The sequence below is a fragment of the Cervus canadensis genome, chromosome 4, assembly GCF_019320065.1.
Source record: "Cervus canadensis isolate Bull #8, Minnesota chromosome 4, ASM1932006v1, whole genome shotgun sequence".
NCBI classification, from domain to species: Eukaryota; Metazoa; Chordata; class Mammalia; order Artiodactyla; family Cervidae; genus Cervus; species Cervus canadensis.
Window position 1 is genome coordinate 44,133,353 of NC_057389.1, and position 21,229 is coordinate 44,154,581.

Here is a 21,229-nt window from a genome sequence, read left to right on the forward strand (position 1 = left end):
GAGAAAACTTAAGTTCTATTTATCAGCTCCCAGATTGGTGGTGATCTCCATCTGAACCCTTCAAGCTGTATTCGCAACTAATTCTCATTAAAGTCAAGGAAATTTACACATAAGTATCAGATGTAGGACCTTGCTGAAGGATGAAAAAGCATGGCTTCTAAATTTTGCTGATGAAGCTCACCATCTTCCCTCTTTCTTAGTTGACAACTAGTGAAATGATATGATACTTTAATATCTTGCAGTTAATGTCATACTTTTGCAGGAAACTTTATATTTTCCGGAGTGTACTCATCCATATCATCACATTTGGTTTTATAATAACTGTTTACAAGAGGAGAGATAGGGAATTAACATCTCTTTGAGTGATAAGGCAGAGTAAGCCAGGATCCAGAGTCCTCGATTCTTTGCCAGGTCTGTTTCCATGACATCGCATAATCTTTGGTGCAAGTGTAAGTTCTGTCTTTGAACTCCCTTCATGTACCAAACCTTAATTTATTTCAGTTTGTTACAGATGCTTTGAGCTAGAAGATATCACAAGGAGATCTACTGATCAGAAGGTTCTAAAGCATTTGGAGATATGAATTACATTGAGACCTCAGGAAAGCTTTGGACTCTTTTCTAAAACATTACCGATATATAAATATATGATACAGTTTACATATAGTTTCAGGTTGTACAAGGACCTTTTAAAGTCGAGGGCCACCATATTTCATGACTGTCAGAGGCACTGTTCCTAGAGAATTAAATGTGGTACTGTAATGTCCATCCACAAACTATGGAAGATGAACAGAGGCCATATAGTCACTGTTTTGGTCAGTTGGCTGGTGGTTTTATGTGATTTTTAACAGATGAGTAAGCTGAGTGGTTGTTTTTCAGGTACCACAGTCAAATAAAGGCAGAACTAGAATGAAAACTAGGGTTTCAGAAGGTGATGAGGTACTGTGGAAGAGGACAGGCTTCAGAGTCAGGGAAGATTTCAATTTCAGCTTATGTTGGGTTGGCCAAAAAGGTCACTTGGGTTTTTCTGTAAGTTCCCTGAGTGAACTTTTTGGCCAATCCATTATTATTTAGAAGCTGTAAGACTTTATTACCTTCTTCAAGGTTTCACATCCCCATTTTACAAATAGGAATCAGAAAATCAAACAATGTTTAAAAACTGTATTCTGATAGGGTGTGTGCATACTGTCACTTCAGTCATATCTGATTCTTTTGGACCCCATGCACTGTAGGCCACCAGGCTTCTTTGTTTTTGGGATTCTCCAGGCAAGAATACCGGAGTGGGTTGCCGTGCCCTCCTCCAGGGGATCTTCCTGATCTGGGGATTGAACCTGTGTCTCCTGCCTTGCAGGTGGATTCTTTACCACTGAGCCGCCAGAGAATCAGCCCCATTCTGATAGGGTGCCTTTAGCATAAGGGTTAAATGAAACAAAATGTGTCAAATGCTAACATATGTTGTGGCACTCAGTAAGCATGAATTCCCGTCCCCAAGGCTGTTTTCTCAGTTTAAGTTCAAGTGTAACAATTGCATAAACTTTCTTTCAGGACAGGTAGATACTACCTCAGGTTGACCAGAGGCTGTATATCCTCAGGTCATCTGGGTCATATAAACCTGTGTATGATGTCATTACTTATGACTATGCTCAGGTGACCTGACATTCTTCTGCATCCTTGTACCATTGACCCATGTAGAATCTCAAGGATGTTTGTCCCCCGTCTAACCATGGATGCAAAATGAGAAAAGAAAAAGTCTCAACAAAGGGGAAAAAAGCCCAGACTACTGTAGCGTCTATCTCTTCTAACATTTGTCAGTGCTTATTTCAGCACGTGCAAGATTCATTCTTCCCACTGCAAAGCAACTGCATTATACTTCCTAATCTACAGAGGGTAATGATTTTCATGCTAATTTTTAATTCTGTATTTGCATCTAATTCACATTTAAAGTTCAGCAGAATTTATAGGTCACTTCACTGCATACTTTTTCTTGTGTTTTACACATTGGAAAACAGGATCCTTGTTTTAGCTTATTATTAAACCCTAGAATGTCAGAAAAGACAGAACCTACAGAGCCTTTATCTAACTCCCTTATATGACAGGCAAGGGGTGGAGGCTGCGGGGCAGGGGAATGTTGTCCTCAAGTCACACAGTGATGGTGTCAGCTGCAGAATCTACACTTGAGTTTATGTTTCCTGAATCCAGATTCTTCATTCCACCATGGTTTTTCTGACCTGCCTCAGATGTTAAGATGCTTGAAAGGCCAAGTAATTGTATAACATTTTCCTACTCCTAATTTCCTCCTACTCCTGCTTCTTTTTTCCTAAAAGAAATTTGATGGGTATTGGGATAAAAACACACATTCCTTTTTCCATTTTAAATAAGTGGGTGGTCCTAGTTTTTCCTTTTGCTTTTATAAGGCTCCCATTACACTCACTCTGCCTCCGACCTTCCATTATGTATGGGCAGCAGTTCGTTTTACTCTCCAGTACCATGGGCTCTGTTACTGCCTGATCACCTGTCTCTCAATAAACACAGAGCCCATCTTCTTGGACATCTTGAAGTTCCTCTGTAGAGAAGCTTATTCCCCAGGGAAAATGCCCTAATCAGCCTTAAGAAATGACTAGTATCTTTAGACTCTTCAACTCTAAATGACCGGTGTGATAGAATAAAATAACCAAAGTGTTACAATGACTGGAGTACGAGGCTGAGTTTTGGGGTTCCCAATCTATCCCAAGATATCACTCTCATTTTGGCTAATGACCTGAAGGTACCATGGCCCTAACTCCATGGAATCATGGGGGAAATAAGCTACTTTAATGAGACACTTCCTTTTATTAAACAGTTAAGAGGGAAAACAGTTTAAGCCAAAACTGCTTTTCTGACCATAGTCCTTTCAAGCTATTAAGACCTGCCCTTAGCCTGAGTGAGGTCATAGCTGTGTGTTATCTAAGTCTGCACAGAGACAGCTGCTTGAACTTTATGAGGTCATTATTCTGAAATGCCTCCATAATTAGCATCGTCAGGAAATGGCATCTTTGAGAACGTAGTAAACAGATCTATCTTGTAAGTAGCTAAATAATTTCACATATTTTGAAAACCTCTTAATAGGTTCTATGCATGTCCCAACTTTCATAGAAAGAGCCAATTGAAGGATCACTTATACCAGCACACCCACTCTCCCCTAATCCTAGTCATAAGGACCAAGTCACATCTTTTCACATTTCTGTTTGGGCAGCCTTAGGAAAAGACTAGGTGGTTAGACATAGAGCTGAAACTGGTATCACTCTTCTAGACGAAAAGATGTCTAATGACTCACCACTCTTCTCCAGAAAGAATGAGAGGCAGCAGCCCACATTCCCAGGGGATCATTTCCTGAGAACAAAATGGTAGTCATGGTACAGAGCCTCACCTGTATGTTTAGTGGAAAGGACACACACCTTCGGCTCATATGTTGGGCTCTTCACTTTGATATTTAGCTCTTTAAAACAAGAATGCAGCATGGTTTCACCAGCTCTCTAATTTTCTGAGCATTTGATTCCTTGGTTCAGAGGAGTCACTCTCTCTCAGCATGAAATATCTATAGCCCTTTTTGCCAACGCCTTGAGTCGTCTTTATACCTGAGGGCAGGACATTTCTTCATGTCTCTGTACTTTTCCTCAGAAGTGCACTTCTGCATAAAATGCCTACTCTCCCAATTTTACCTAATAATAATGCTGGGAGACAAGTAGCAACAGCAGCAGCAGTGACCATGACAAACATTTGAGTGCTTACAAAGGACAGAACACTCAGCTGAGTTCCTAATGTATTGCTTCATTTTGACTTCCCAACAGTAATTTTTGTCATCTCAACAGTATAGATGTAAAAATTAGGGCTCATAGAGGATAACTTTCCTAGGTTCACATAGTCTAAACATCCAGACAGGAATCTTAATGACCACTTTACCCCCAACTCTACTTTAAATCATTTTTTTTCTAAATGACATTTGTATTTTTAAAACAGTACTTCTCTCCATATGAATTGCAGCCTGGGGGTGGGGCAAGAGGAACAGTGGATTGTCTGTAGGAACTGAAGCCCTAAGCTTTACCCAGTGGTGTCTAGGGATGCCTTACAAAGTTCACTGGATCCAGGGATCTTCCCTCAGAGAAACTGAGAAATGTCCCATGCCTAATTCTATCAGGAGGCAGGTCCAGGAATACATAAGTTTCTTTTTTTCTTCCCCTCCTTTCCCTTCCCTAATTTCCTTTCCTTTCCTTTCCTTCTTCTTCCCTCCCTTCATTGATTGCTTGCTTCCTTCCATCCATCCATCCATTCATCCGTCCATTCGTCCTTCCTTCCTTCATTCGTTTTGCTTTGGGATCTCTGTAAAATGTAATAGCAAATGAAGATATGTTTTATCAGGTTCTAAAAAAGTTCCAAAGAATATTGTTTGTCCTAACATAGGGTCTCCACTGAGGTCAAGCCCAAGAACTGTGTCCTTAGCGGAAAGGAAGAACTCTTCAGGAAGCTTAACAGTCTCCTCGGCTACTGAAGGGCCACCTCTTCTGTTGATTGTTGTGAAATACCTAGCATCAGTGTCTATGTTCTCTTTTTTCAGACTGTTTTATAGTGTCAAGTACAAATTCCACATAAGTCTTTTCAGTCATTCCGTAGTATTTTCTTTTCTGGGTGTGTTCCTTTGTTTCAGGCACTTGACACCATCATCTGTGAATTCTTTAATAGCATCTTTTGTGGCCATGAAAGTCTGTTAAGGGCTAGTAGCAAGCTGATGAATACTTTGAAACTTCTGGAGACATTCCTCCAAAGGTCTTTTCTTTCCCTTGTTAATCATAGTCATCGAGTCATGGATTTTAAGACGTGGTTTATTGTGTATTAATTTCCTCATGGCATTAGAACTAATGGATCCATCCACTCAAATGAAAATGAAGTTCCATTTTAGGTAATTCCAAGGGAAAGATTGTCTTCCAGGGCTGTTTATCTTCCGCCTCCGTCATGATTTAGCAGGATGGTCTTTCTCACAACACTGTTATTCTTGGTATAAACAGTATGATGTATTGGTTTGGCCAAAATGTTCATCCTGGTTTTTTCATAAGATGTTATGGAAAAATCTGAGCAAACTTTTTGGCCAATCCAGGATTTCAGTTCAGTAAGTTCTCTGGTCTTGAATTTCCTTCAGATGGCTTTACTTCCATTCATTTTGATAAGATTAAGTGTATCAGACTACCTGACCTGCCTCCTGAGAAATCTGTATGCAGGTCAGGAAGCAACAGTAGGAACTGGACATGGAACAACAGACTGGTTCCAAATTGGGGAAGGAGTACGTCAAGGCTATATATTGTCACCCTGCTTATTTAACTTATATGCAGAGTACATCATAAGAAATGCTGGGGTGGATGAAGCACAAGTTGGAATCAAGATTGCCGGGAGAAATATCAATAACCTCAGATATGCAGATGACACCACCCTTATGGCAGAAAGTTAAGAGCCTCTTGATGAAAGTGCAAGAAGAGAGTGAAAAAGTTGACTTAAAAGTCAACATTCAGAAAACTAAGATCATGGCATCTGGTCCCATCACTTCACAGCAAATAGATGGGGAAACCATGGAAACAGTGAGAGACTTTATCTTTTTGGGCCCCAAAATCATTGCAGATGGTGACAGCAGTCATGAAATTAAAAGACACTTGCTCCTTGGAAGAAAAGCTATGACCAATCTAGACAACATATTATAAAGCAGAGACATTACTTTGCCAACAAAGGTCCATCTAGTCAAAGCTATTGTTTTTCCAGTAGTCATGTATGGATGTGAGAGTTGGACTATAAAGAAAGCTGAGCACTGAAGAATTGATGCTTTCGAACTGTGGTGTTGGAGAAAACTCTTGAGAAAGTCCCTTGGACTGCAAGGAGATCCAACCAGTCCATCCTAAAGGAGATCAGTCCTGAATATTCATTGGAAGGACTGATGCTCAAGCTGAAACTCCAAGACTTTGGCCACCTGATGCAAAGAACTGACTCATTGGAAAAGACCCTGATGCTGAGAGAGATTGAAGGCAGCAGGAGGAGGGGATGACAGAGGATGAGATGGTTGGATGACATCACTGACTCAATGGACATGAGTCTGAGTAAACTCTGGGAGTTGGTGATGGACAGGGAGGTCTGGTGTGCTGCAGTCCATGGCGCAAGGAGTTGGATGTGACTGAGCATGATAGACTTCCACTCTTGATTCTCTCCTGGTCTTGACCTTTGTGGCCCCAAGCCTAGGGCAGGGGCAGTACTGAGCACCAGTGACAGCAGCATGAGTTCCCAGGTCACGAGCAGGTACATGCAGAGTATCTTCACCATGTTGACATTGCCAGGACCACACTGCACACCACTCATCTGCGGAGGCCATTGGGTCCACACATGTTCAGTGCAGCACTGCGTGAGCATCTTACCCAACTTCTCAGCAGTTCTTTGCGTGGAGTTTTAATTAACACCCTAAAATGTATTCCTTCCTTTGAATTCTGTGGTATGTTGGTTGGATCCATATGTGGCACTTTCTACCAAAAATTCATTTATTCCATAAATATTTAGGAAATAACACACTATAGGTCGGTCAGGCACTATACTAGCCCTGAAAGGATAAAACACTTTCCTGGAAGAACTCAAAAAATAGTGGGTGGGAAATACATGAGATTAGAATGTGGGATGAGAAGCATTATAATGAGGGGTCGTGAAGGATGGAAGAGCTAAGCCAATCTTACAGTGTTTGAGAAGGCTTCCAGGAAGGAGAGTCACTGAATCTGTCCTATGCAACAAATAGGGTTGTGGCAGGTGAAAAAAGGGAGTATCTCAGATCCAGGTCAGCAGCATATGTAGACCTGGAGAGGCTGAGTGGTGTTTCTTGTGATACTGTCTCCGTCTCTGCCCCCACCTTCTAATGCTGCAAACACTGGTGGTCCCAACACCTCTCACCCTTAGATGGTGACCTTGAAATAATGGGATGAATGCATTTGGCATAATTGATGCCAGAGTCAATGGAGCTGAGTTCAAATCCTAGCTCCACAAGTTCCTTGCTTTGTGACTGTGATCAAGGAATTGGCATCTCTAAACTTCAGTGTCTACATCTATAAATGGAGTCTAGTACTAACGCCATTATCCTAAGGGTGTTAGAAGTATGAAAATGACATAATACATAAAGGGACATAGTACAGCATATAGACAAAGCACACCCCTAAGATGGTGACTTTTATTAATAGTGGTAGTTGTTATGAGGTCCACCTAGATTAGGACCTCTCCGTGGAAAGGAATCTGACTTACTTTTCTTTGTAAGCCTTACTGTGCCTTGACTGCATAAACTTAATAACAGGTACTCAGTGAGGACATGCTGATGGATTTGTGGATGTGCCTTTTCCATTAACTCGTTAAATAAATATTACTGAGCACTTACTATGTGCCAGGCAATGCTCCGCATGCTGTGGATGCAGCAGCGAACAAGGCACTCAGCTGGAGCTTTCATCCTAAATAGGATTCTGACCAGCACTCTCATAAAATTGATGGTAGCTTATACTTTAGAAACAGGTTTGAAAAATCTCATCTGAAACATGAGAATCGTTAGTGATAATAACTATAAATCCACTTCGTGTTTCTAGAGAACCTAATTCCTTATCCTAAGTCCTCTTCAATAGTTCAGTGTTTTTCTACCTGCCACTAGGTCCTGCTTGAATCTAAAAGGATGATTTCCTTTTCACTCCACAATCTACAACACAAGGTCCCTCCCATAGTAATTACCAGCAACAGACCAATTTGTTAATTTCTTCTTTCTCTTTTTATTGCACTCTGCTAGTTCTTGAGAAGCTCTCTGTTTGCATAGAAAGAGGAGTGGATTATCAATCAAGCAATTTAAGTTTTAACCTCAGTTTTGCTGCTAATCAATTTGGATAAATTTTTCATTTACTCTTTCAATGAATATTAATGGAACACTTCATAAAGACCCAGCATGGCCTGGATAAGTGTTCAGGCTTTGGAGTCAGAATTGCCTGGATTAGAAACTAGCTCTGTTACTTTCTAGCTGTGTAATAATGGGTGAGTGACTTTACCACTCAGTCTTTTTACCTGCAAAATGGGGATAATAATCATACCCTCCTCATAGGATAGTTGTTAAGTATTAAATGAGTTAATACATATAAAATACTTAGACCAATGTTTCTGAAACTTGCAAGGTCCCAGTAAATGTTAGACACTATTACTTTCCTTTTTTAAATAAAGCAGTAAAGTGACTGGTCTGAGATATATTTGATTACATTTAGATAAGTTACACCATGTATACATTCAACAAAAGAAACAGAATGAATAGATTTTAATTAAGGTAACAAACCATATATTCTTTTGCTGTCTAGCAAAACATAGATAATCACAAGTAAAAATTTAATAGGCAATAGTTATTCATTTGATAGGACTATGAATAGCTCAGCCATGATCCTTACTGTAAAAATTCACTGGATTTTTTAACTTTTTAAAAAAATTTTGGTAAAAGTCATATAATATAAAACATATGATTTTAACAGTATTTAACTGTACATCTCAGTGGCACGAAGTCCGTTCACGTTGCTGTGTTAACTGTCACCATCATTCGTCTCCCAGATTTTTCACCTTCCTAAACTGAAACTCTGTCCCCGCTAGACACCAAGTCCTCATTGATCCCCTCACCCCTTACCCCTGACATCTGCCAGTAAGTATACTTTCTGACTCTATGAATTTGACTGTTCTAGGTACCTTCTAAAAGTGGAATCAAGCAATATTTGTCTGCACCTACTGTATGTTGGAATGCACTTTTAACTTTCTTGTTACTATCTGTTGTTACTATCAAGTGCTAGGCACTGTATATGGCACTGAAGAAGTAGTAGGGGGAAGGGACAAGACATGGTATTTGGCCCCAGAGATCTTGCTTTCTAATAGGTGAAGAGACATTAAACAACTAAATACATAGTTATAAATTTGATGAGTGCCAGGAAGGAAATGAACAGGGAACAGTGTGTGGTCTAAGGAGTACCATTTGATTTGAGATTTAAGGAATAAATAGAATGTAGAGTGGTGAAGAAGAGGTGTGTGCCCAGGTGTGAAAGACTGTCCAGGAAGAAAGAAAAGTGTGTGAAAAGGCCCCGAGGCAGGAACTGAAGGATCTGTCTGGTTACTGTGTGGAGACTGAGGTAGAGAAGTGGCCGACACAATATGGAGTGCCCGAGCCATGCAGTGCTGGGTGATGCCTGTGGAGCGTGAAAATTTTCCTAAAGGCAAAGAAAAACCACTGATGGCACATGGGTTCCTTTCCAGTGCACAGATTTCTCAAAACTAAAGTGAGAGAATTGTATAAGATAGCTTCTCAAGCCTCTTTGACATTGAAGAATATGAGATTTTATAATTACTACTAAAAAAAGAGACAGTTTCTGGGAAAAGTAGAAAGTAAAGAAGTGGGGAGGGAGGGGAGGGAGGAAGAAGAAGGGGAGATAAGAAAAGAGCAAGTGACTAAAACTTCAGTGGAGACATGAAGTCTCGAAATGAACTGTTGAATATTCACCACCGATACAGACTCAGTACCTATTACATCTATGTGTGTGTAGGTGTGTTTGACTTATGCATGTATTTGTACAAGTTCACTGATTTGGCAGGAAACCAGACCAAGAGAGTCCTTCTGTGGAAGACAAATAAGACTAATGAGTTGGAAATGCTGGGGAGGGGGAAAATGCTGTGTCAATCATTTTGGTTAAATGCAAGATTGCTGGATCTACAGAAGCATCTGAAACAGCTCCGGGTGTTCAGGAATTGAAATGCTGGCTGCCGCACGGTTCAGCAGCTCCTTTCAGGAGCTGCTCAGTGGAAATCAAACAGAATTGCATTAGGAGAGGAGTGGGTGAGAAAAGGGACTCTGTGGAACCAAAAATTTTATTGGGAAAGAGGAATAGAAAAAGGAGTTTAATCCAAAAGAAGGACTGGCTCCAAGAATTTGTAATTTGTTCCAGCCTTCAGGAGCCCAGAGGAGCTTGAACACTTTTGCCTTGATATTCAGACCTGCTAGTGAAAAGAGGCATGAAAAGCAGGGAAAATAAAAAATAAATAAGTGTTTTCTGAGCCCCAATTTTTCATTCCCAGCTGAGTAGGGCCAATGTTTAAGGAGTTTTGAAGGGTAAACACACTCCAGTTCAACTCTGCAAATGCTTTATAATGCTATTAATAATACCACCTCTGACTCTCAGCACTTTCCAGTAACTTGGGCTTGTATGGTTGGGTGTCTCATTCTTCTTATAGTAAATGCTAGGAAAAATACTGATTTGAAGTATCTCAATGTAATGGGAAGTCAAAGGAGCCCCATCTGGTTGATGAAAAATTCTTTTCCTGTAGGGATCTAATCCACTAGCAATACGTCTTATTCTCTTAACTACTTCCTGGTTTGCCAGTGGTTCAATTAGCATATGCCTGATTTAATAACAGCAGCTGTCACTTAATGGACATTTACAATATGTTTTAGGTAACGAAAGCACATTATCTCACTGAATCTTCATAATGTGTTAGAAGACAGATTCTTGCATTCCCATTTTATACACGAGGAAACAGAGGTTCAGAGAGGTTAAGGAATGTCGCTAGGATTGATACGCAGATCTAATTCTAAGCCCATGTTCCTTCTGAGCCCGCATTTTCATATTTGTAAAGTGGAGGTGGTTAATAACAAGGTGTTTAAATTCTCCTGGTCCCAAAGCTCCCTGAGCAAGACTGTAGACTCAGCAAGTTCACTGGTCCTTCTGTTACATGTGCTTTTCTCACCATGGAGCCATCTCTCCGTATCCATTCTCAGTGTGCCAATGTAGTCAGACGTTTTCTCCTATCAGATCTTGTTCTGGCATCCTTCATCCCCACTAAGGGGACAGTAGATAATAGAAATCAACAGATAGCAATAATTCTTTACTTTCCTGCAGCTGGCAGTCAGGGCCTTGCACTCTCCCATTTCAGATCATCCCAAGGTCATTTAGAGGCAGGTAAGGTGTGCATTCTCCCAGGTTGCAAATGAGAAACTAGGACTCCTATGGGGAAAGTGAGTCAGCCAAGGCCACACAATGAGTTAAAAGCAGCATCATGATGACAAGCTTCCATCTGCGCAGTCCTGGTCTGTCACCTTTTCCAGCAAGGCATACGGCTGTAGTAAGCTGCAGACTCAGGGGCCAGGCTGGAAGCATAAAGGAACAAATGGGCAGGTGAGAGAATATTTTTCATCCTGCCAGTGGTCACTCAGCTTTAGCCAGAATTTTTCAAATGAGAAGCAGGTGCAGATCTTTCCATAAAAAAAAATTCTCCACAGATTATTTATTTTTCTTTCTTTCTTTGGGTCACAGCATGACATATATAGGATCTTGTTCTCCGACCAGGGATCAAGCCCATGTCCCCTGCAGTGGGAGCATGGAGTCTTAACCATGGTACTGTCAGGGAAGTCCCTCATCTTTTTAAAGAAAAGCTTTAAAGAGAATCTGGATTTTAATGTGCACTGCCATGATTTTCTACAAGCTGCCTCAAAATTGATTTTAAATCTTTGTGAGAGCCAACTATCACACATCCATAAGCTAGAGTAACCAATAGGCAGTTTTCCACATCTGCCTCACACTGAAGACATGAAAGTTTGAATATGGATGCAGAGATATCTGGCTAACAGCCCTTTCCACTATGGGAATCCCCATTCCATGGGAGATCCAAATCTCAGTCAACAAACCCTGAGAACAGTGAAAATTTTGGTCAAGCAGAAACACTCCCAGGAAGGAGAAGAGTATACCTGCAGTGTGATAGTCAACTTGTTGTTGTTCAGTCACCAAGATGTCTGACACTTTGTGACCCAGTAGACTACAGCACACCAATAGACTACAGCATGCCAGGCTTCCCTGTCCTTCTGCATCTCCTGGAGTTTGCTCAAACTCATGTCCATTGAGTCATGTCCATGTCCATTGGATGCCATCCAATCATCTCATCCCGTCACCCTCTTCTCCTCTGCCTTCAATCATTCCCAGCATCAGGGTCTTTTCCAGTGAGTCAGCTCTTCATGTCAGGTGGCCAAAGTATTGGACTTTCAGCTTCAGCATCAGTCCTACCAATGAGTATTCAGGGTTGATTTCCTTTAGGACTGACTGGTTTGATCTCCTTGCAGTCCAAGGGACTCTCAAGAGTCTTCTCTAGCACCACAGTTTGAAAGCATCTATTCTTTGGCACTCTGCCTTCTTTGTGGTCCAACTCACATCTGTACATGACTACTGGAAAGATCTTAGCCTTGTCTATATAGACCTTTGTCAGGAAAGTGATGTCTTTGCTTTTTAATACACTGTCTAGGTTTGTCATAACTTTCCTTCCAAGAAGCAAGCATCTTCTAATTTCATGGCTACAGTCACCATCTGCAGTGATTTTTCAGAGCCCAAGAAGAGGAAATCCGTCACTTCTTCCACTTTTTTCCCTTCTGTTTGCCATGAGTGATGAGACTGGGTGCCCTGATCTTAGTTTTTTTTTTTTTTTTTAATATTGAGTTTTAAGCCGGCTTTTTCACTCTCCTCTTTCATCTTCATCAAGAGGCTTTTTAGTTCTTCTTCACTTTTTGCCATTAGAGTGGTATCATCTGCATTTCTGAGGCTGTTGATATTTCTCCTGGTGGTCAACTAGCTCTCCAGAAAAAAAGAAAAAGTGTAGCATTTGCCAATTTTCATAATGTAAATATTCCCACCATAATCAATAGCTACTGACAGTTGAGCAACCAGTTTGCAAAATTCATGAATATTTAATAGTTGGCTAAGATATTTAATAATTGGTATGCCAAAGTCCAGTGGTTCACCAGTGAGGTTTTTTTTAAAATTAATTAATTTATTTTAATTGGAGCCTAATTACGTTATAATATTGTAGTGGTTTTTGCCATACATTGACATGAATCAGCCATGGTGTACATGTGTTCCCCATCCTGAACCCCCCTCCTACCTCCCTCCCCATCCCATCCCTCAGGGTTGTCCCAGTGTACCAGCTTTGAGTGCCCTGTTCCATGCATTGAACGAGGACTGGTGATCTATTTCACATATGGTAATATACATGTTTCAATGCTATTCTCTCAAATCATCCCACTGCCATCTTCTCCCAGAGTCCAAAAGTCTGTTCTTTAGATCTGTGTCTCTTTTGCTGTCTTGCATAGAGGGTCATTGTTACCATCTTTCTAAATTCCATATATATGCGTTAATATACTGTATTGGTGCTTTTCTTTCTTACTTACTTCACTCTGTATAATAGGCTCCAGTTTCACCCACCTCATTAGAACTGATTCAAATGTGTTCTTGTTAATAGCTGAGTAATATTCCATTGTGTATATGTACCACAGGTTTCTTATCCATTCATCTGCCGATGGACATCTAAGTTGCTTCCATGTCCTAACTATTGTAAACAGTGCTGTGATGAACATTGGGGTACATGTCTCTCTCTTTTTTTTTTTGATGATTTTTTTTTCATTTATTTTTATTAGTTGGAGGCTAATTACTTTACAATATTGTAGTGGTTTTTTTCGTACATTGACATGAATCAGCCATGGATTTACATGTACGTGTCTCTTTCAATTCTGGTTTCCTTGGTGTATTTGCCCAGTAGTAGGATTGCTGGGTCATATGGCAGTTCTATTTCCAGTTTTCTAAAGAATCTCCACACTGTTCTCCATAGTGGATGTACTAATTTACATTCCTACCAACAGTGTAAGAGGGTTCCCTTTTCTCTGCACCGTCTCTAGCATTATTGTTTGTAGACTTTTTGATAGCAGCCATTGTGACTGGCATGAGATGGTACCTCATTGTGGTTTTGATTTGCATTTCTCTGATAATGAGTGATGTTAAACATTTTTTCATGTGTTTGTTAGCCATCTGTATGTCTTCTTTGGAGAAATGTCTGTTTAGTTCTTTGCCTATTTTTTGATTGGGTCATTTATTTTTCTGGTATTGAGTTGCATGAGCTGCTTGTATATTTTTGAGATTAATTCTTTGGCAGTCGCTTCATTTGCTATTATTTTCTCCCACTTTGAAGGCTGTCTTTTCAACTTGCTTATAGTTTCCTTCATTGTTCAAAAGCTTTTAAGTTCAATTAGGTCCCATTTGTTTATTTTTCCTTTTATTTCCATTACTCTGGGAGGTGGGTCATACAGGATCCTGCTGTGATTTATGTCAGAGAGTGTTTTGCCTATGTTTTTCTCTAGGAGTTTTATAGTTTCTGGTCTTACATTTAGATCTTTAATCCATTTTGAGTTTATTTTTGTGTATGGTGTTTGAAAGTGTTCTAGTTTCATTCTTTTACAAGTGGTTGACTAGTTTTCCCAGCACCACTTGTTAAAGAGATTGCCCTTTCTCCATTGTATATCCTTGCCTCCTTTGCCAAAGATAAGGTGTCCATAGGTGTGTGGATTTATCTGTGGGCTTTCTATTTTGTTCCACTGATTTATATTTCTGTCTTTGTGCCAGTACCATACTGTCTTGATGACTGTAGCTTTGTAGTATAGTCTGAAGTCAGGCAGGTTGATTCCTCTAGGTCCGTTCTTCATTCTCAAGATTGCTTTGGCTGTTTGAGGTTTTTTGTATTTCCATACAAATTGTGAAATTATTTGTTCTAGTTCTGTGAAAAATACCATTGGTAGCTTGGTAGGGATTGCATTGAATCTATAGATTGCTTTGGATAGTATACTTATTTTCACTATATTGATTCTTCTATGAATGTGGCATATTTCTCCATCTATTTGTGTCATCTTTGATTTCTTTCATCAATGTTTTATAGTTTTCTATATAGAAGTCTTTTGTTTCTTTAGGTAGATTTATTCCTAAGTATTTTATTTTTTTCGTCACAATGGTGGATGGAATTGTTTCCTTAATTTCTCTGTTTTCTCACTGTTAGTGTATAAGGATTCAAGGGATTTCTGTGTATTAATTTTATATCCTGCAACTTTACTATGTTCATTGATTATCTCTAGTAATTTTGGGGTGGTGTCTTTAGGGTTTTCTATGTAGAGGATCGTGTCATCTGCAAACAGTGAGAGTTTACTTCTTTTCCAAGCTGGATTCTTTTTATTTCTTCTTCTTCTCTGATTGCTGTGGCTAAAACTTCCAAAACCGTGTTGAATAGTAGTGGTGAGAGTGGGCACCCTTGTCTTGTTCCTGACTTTAGGGGAAATGCTTTCAATTTTTCACCATTGAGGATAATGTTTGCTGTGGGTTTATCATATATGGCTTTTATTATGTTGAGGTATGTTCCTTCTATGCCTGCTTTCTGGAGGGTTTTATCATAAATGGATGTTGAATTTTGTCAAAGCTTTCTCTGCATCTATTGAAATAATCATATGGTTTTTATCTTTCAATTTGTTAATGTGGTGTATCATATTGATTGATTTGCAAATATTGAAGAATCCTTGATTCCCTCGGATAGAGCCCACTTGGTCATGATGTATGATCTTTTTAATATGTTGTTGGATTCTGTTTGCTAGAATTTTGTTCAGGATTTTTGCATCTAGGTTCATCAGTAAAATTCAGCTTCCTATGCCCATTCCAGATCTACTAAATCAGACTCTCTATGTTTGGATCCTAGGAAGTAGTGTTTTCAAAGAGCCTTCTGAAATTAGCAGCAAGATGTGAGAATCCCCAATGCAGTCCCCACATTCAGCTAGTAAAGAAACCATTCTAACATTCAGCCTGTTTATAATGGTAAATAAAAGAGTATAGAACAGAGGTAAGAAAGCCATGGCTCTGAGAGCCATAAGATAAGCATGTTAGATATTGTTAAGTAATAATTATAATAATAATAAAACAAATTTAATTACAAATAACATTTTTTTAGATCAGTCACTATTCTAGGTACTTTACCTGCATTACTTTTTTTTAATCCTCTCTCTGTGAGCTAAGTGTCACTGGTATTTCTATTTTATGTGTGGGATAATGACAATACAGAGAAATTAAATAACATGCCTGAGATCACATTGCTGATATACTGCATAGCTGGGATTGGAATCCAGGCAGCCTGGTTCTGGAAACTGCGCACTCAACCACAATTAGGGAAAGTACCTTCTTCTTGAAAGTAGAGATTATTTTTCATAAAACAGCTGTACTCAGAAATTTTTCATTGAATTAGACTGAGCAAAGGACAGGAGTTCATTTTTTAGAGAAGGTCACACATGTCTGTCTTTCCCAGGGTATCTGAAAATCTTTGTAGGCTTTTATTCCATTTTATTGACCCTTTGGGAAAGTCTATTCTGAATCTACTAGTCAGTCCTTGAACAGATAGATTTCCTGATTACTGACAGGAAGAGTTGAATCTTCTGTCTTATTTGTGTGCGTGTGTGTGTGTGTGTGTGTTTTTTCACTCAACGTGGCATCCTAGTGGCATTAATACTCCTTCTACTGACTCTGGAAGTGGACTCAACACCCTGTGGGAGCTATACACCATCTGTTTCTAAGTCATCCTGCCTTCAGTCTTCCATTCAGCACTGTCCTGGTCTCACACCATGACTGAGGCTAGAAACCAGCAGATGTTCGGATGCTCAGAAGAGACTGTCAATCTGTCCTCACAGGGCAAGCCTGGGACCATTAAACATTACATATCTTCCAGGCACATGGAGAAGAGAATGATAGCAACACTATAAAACCTTTAGGAGCTCTTTTCCAGCAAAATAATAAACAACCTAACCTTCATTTACCAAGGACCTAAAGCCTGATTTAGAAAAAATAGACTCAGAAGTCTAATCTTTGACCTAGAAGACCAAATAGTGCTCTATCAGAATGTTTATCTTTTGCTTTGTTTTAGAAAGGATTTAAGGCAAGAGTCTCAGTCCCCTCGACACACAGTGACTGAGTTGATGTAAATGAGAAGTGACCAGCTGGAAACTGATGATTTGGGAGAATCATCTAGAGGGGGAAACCACTGCCTGCAGTCAGTCTCTTGTGGACATGTCTGTGAATTTTTTAAAGAGAAGACATAGGACTTTTACTTATCTTAATGAGAAACTATATAACTTGGACCAGTGGGGACAAAAAGAAAAACTGGACAAAATACTTAAAAATCTGCTCGAAGATCTAAAGGGCTAACAAGAGAGTGAAGAATCACAGAACAAGGATCTGAGGCTAGAGGAAAGTCAGTGGGTAACCCTTGTGTTTGGAGATATTTTTGCCCTGGAGACATTTAACAATTCCAGAAGAAATAAATAAATTAAAAGAAATAAACTAAAAGGAATAACAATGTGGGGATTGGAGTTCAGAAACAATTGGTGGCAGTGGAATGAGGCTGTTAAAGAATGTTTATTTTGGGTAGGGACTCAGAATAGCTGCCCAGTAGAAGTGAGGATGAACCTGGAAATAAGTGCTTGTAGAGATGGCAATTTAGTTTTAAATCATCTCAATCTCTGAAATGGGACTGAAATGCTAATAGATTGATATTAACATGCAAAACTATATCTATTAGGGAAAAAGCTAACATAACCCTAGGCATCAAATTATTTCTATGAAAAATTCTGCAATACCATGTCTAGAACATGATAAAAAATAACCAGTTACATCAGAAGATAAAACAATGTAAACATAAATGAACAGAAGAGACGATAGGGCCATATCCATAGGGGCTCAAGATAGTAGATTGATCAGGCATGTATTTTACAGTCAACTATGCTTACTACCTTCTAGGGAATAAAATACAAGATAGATAATTTCAGCAGACTACTGAAAACCATGCAAAATAATAAACAGGAAATTTTAAATTTGAAAAATTAAAGATTGACCTGAAGAATTTTATAGACATAATGGTAGATCAGATGCTTCTTAAAAGAGAATCAGTAAACTTCAAGATAGATCAAAATAAAATAACAAGATTAAAGCACAGAAAGCAAAAAGAATGGAAAGTTATTGTGGTTGCTGTTTGCTCAGTCCATATTTGTTTGTATCTACCCATATTTTTATAATTCTAGTTCCTTTTTATTCCTGTTTCCATCTCAAATACTTCTGCTTCTTCTTGAGTAATATCCTTGAGTTATTTCCATTAGAGTATGTCTACTATTGACAAATACTTTTTTTTTAATTTGTAGAAGATGTCCTCATTTTACACTTTCTCTTGAAAATACATCTTTGTTGAATATAGAATTTATATTTGCAGTTATTTTCTTTCATCACTTTAAAAATATAATTCAGTTGTTTTTTGTGAAGAGTCAGCTGTCAGTCTTAATGCTGATCATTTTGTAGTAATTTGTCTCTCACCCTTTCTTCACTCTGAATGCTTTTAAGAGCTTGTCTGTGGTTTTCAGCAATGTCAGTAGGTTGTGTCTAGGTGTTATTTCTTTCATTTAGCTAGCTTTGGGTATATTGGACTTCTTGAATTTGTATTATAATATCTTTTATCAGGTTTAGAAAGCTCTTAGCAATTGACTCTTCACACATTATTTCTGAATCCTCTTACTTTCTCTGTATGACATCCCATTTACCATGTATGTTAGGGTTTTCCACTGTACCCACCATATTTCCCACATATTTTATTTTGTTGAGTTTACAAATACAAAAATTATACAATAATCATGTTATGTATGTTGGCTAGAAAAAAATAAAGCTGCAGTGTTCTAAGATCTTTGCAATGTCTGTGGAGATGGAGTAAGTAGAGATATACAATAACATTTGGTTAGTCAGGAATAAATGTTGTGGCACTTCCCTGGTGGCTCAGTGGTTAAGAATCTGCCTTGCAATGCAGGAGATTCAAGTTTGATCCCTGGTCAGGGAACGAAGATCCCACATGCCATGGAGCAACTAAGCCCATGTGCTGCAATTAAGGCCTGATGCAGCCAAATAAATAAGTAAATAAATATTTTTAAAGAAAGAATAAATATTGTGATGTCTAGTGTAACTGCAAAAAGAATAGGTAAGGGTTGTCAACTTTCCAAATTAATAAGATGAGTAAAAATTGGAAAGACTAAAAAAAATTAGTAAATCTGAAAAGTCAACAAATGAATGATGTAATTAAGCCTATCTCTAGAGGGAAGTGTCAGAGAAGGCAATGACACCCCACTCCAGTACTCTTTCCTGGCAAATCCCATGGACAGAGGAGCCTGGTAGGCTGCAGCCCATGAGGTCGCTAAGAGTCAAACACAACTGAGCGACTTCACTTTCACTTTTCACTTTCATGCATTGGAGAAGAAAATGGCAACCCATTCCAGTGTTCTCCCCTGGAGAATCCCAGGGACAGGGGAGCCTGGTGGGTTGCCGTCTATGGGGTCACACAGAGTTGGACACGACTGAAGTGACTTAGTAGCAGCAGCAGAGGGAAATGTATTGCTTTACAAATTTACACATTAGAAAAGAAGAAAACTGTTACAAAAAAAATCAATGAACTATGCATCCATTTCAAGAACATAAGAGAGAAGATTAGAAATTAGTTACATAAGAAGCTTACAATAGAAAAGATCAATAAAATCAAAAGCAACCCCTAAAGAATCTTAGAGAAAGTGCAAGAGCCACCAAGCACAGAAACAACCAGTGTCAGGAGTATAAAAAGTAACATCACTTACAAATTATACAGACATGAAGAAGACAATAGAGGATATTATAAACAAGACATTTGAAAATATAGATGAAATGGGAAAATTTCATCTACATAATATACATTATCAAAACTGTCACAAGAATAGCAAAATTGACTAGTGCTATGGTGAAAAAAGATCTTCACGACTCAGATAATCACGATGGTGTGAGCACTCACCTAGAGCCAGACATCCTGGAATGTGAAGTCAAGTGGGCATTAGAAAGCATCACTATGAACAAAGCTAGTGGAGGTGATGGAATTCCAGTTGAGTTATTTCAAATCCTAAAGGATGATGCTGTGAAAGTGCTGCACACAATATGCCAGCAAATTTGGAAAACTCAGCAGTGGCCACAGGACTGGAAAAGGTCAGTTTTCATTCCAATCCCAAAGAACGCTCAAACTACTGCACAATTGCACTCATCTCACACGCTAGTAAAGTAATGCTCAAAATTCTCCAAGCCAGGCTTCAGCACTACGTGAACCATGGACTTCCAGATGTTCAAGCTGGTTTTAGAAAAGGCAGAGGAACCAGAGATCAAATTGCCAACATTTGCTGGATCATCGAAAAAGCAGTAGTGTTCCAGAAAAATGTATATTTCTGCTTTATTGACTATGCCAAAGCCTTTGACTGTGTGGGTCACAATAAACTGTGGAAAATTCTGAAATAGATGGGCATACCAGGCCATCTGACCTGCCTCTTGAGAAATCTGTATGCAGGTCAGGAAGCAACAGTCAGAACTGGACATGGAACAACAGACTGGTTCCAAATAGGAAAAGGAGTACGTCAAGGCTGTATATTGTCACCCTGCTTGTTTAACTTGTATGCAGAGTACATCATGAGAAACGCTAGGCTAGATGAAACACAAGCTGGAATCAAGATTTCCGGGAGAAATATCAATAATCTCAGATATGCAGATGACACCACCCTTATGGCAGAAAGTGAAGAGGAACTATAAAAAGCCTCTTGATGAAAGTGAAAGAGGAGAGTGAAAAAGTTGGCTTAAAGCTCAACATTCAGAAAACTAAGATCATGGCATCTGGTCCCATCACTTCATGGGAATAGATGGGGAAACAGTGGAAACAGTGTCAGACTTTATTTTTGGGGGGCTCCAAAATCACTGCAGATGGTGATTGCAGCCATGAAATTAAAAGACGCTTACTCCTGGAAGGAAAGTTATGACCAACCTAGATAGCATATTAAAAAGCAGAGACATTACTTTGCCAACAAAGGTCCGTCTAGTCAAGGCTATGGTTTTTCCAGAGGTCATGTATGGATGTGAGAGTTGGACTGTGAAGAAAGCTGAACACTGAAGAATTGATGCTTTTGAACTGTGGTGTTGGAGAAGACTCTTGAGAGTCCCTTGGGCTGCAAGGAGATCCAACCAGTCCATCCTAAAGGAGATCAGTCCTGGGTGTTCAATGGAAGGACTGATGCTGAAGCTGAAACTCCAGTACTTTGGCCACATCATGCAAAGAATTGACTCATTGGAAAAGACCCTGATGCTGGGAGGGATTGGGGGCAGGAGGAGAAGGGGTCGACAGAGGATGAAATGGCTGGATGGCATCACTGACTCAATGGACATGTGTTTGAGTAAACTCCAGGAGTTGGTGATGGACAGGGAGGCCTGGCCTGCTGCGATTCATGGGGTCGCAAAGAGTTGGACACGACTGAGTAACT

General features: G+C 39.4%; 1 protein-coding gene and 1 pseudogene across 4 annotated transcripts in view; both read right to left on the reverse strand.

Moving 5' to 3' along the window:
* GRIA1 (glutamate ionotropic receptor AMPA type subunit 1) overlaps window positions 1–21,229 on the reverse strand; it is a 336,275-nt gene that overhangs the window by 176,183 nt on the left and 138,863 nt on the right. The gene's annotated exons all lie outside the window — the stretch shown is intronic.
* LOC122439667 lies at window positions 4,068–4,985 on the reverse strand (annotated as a pseudogene).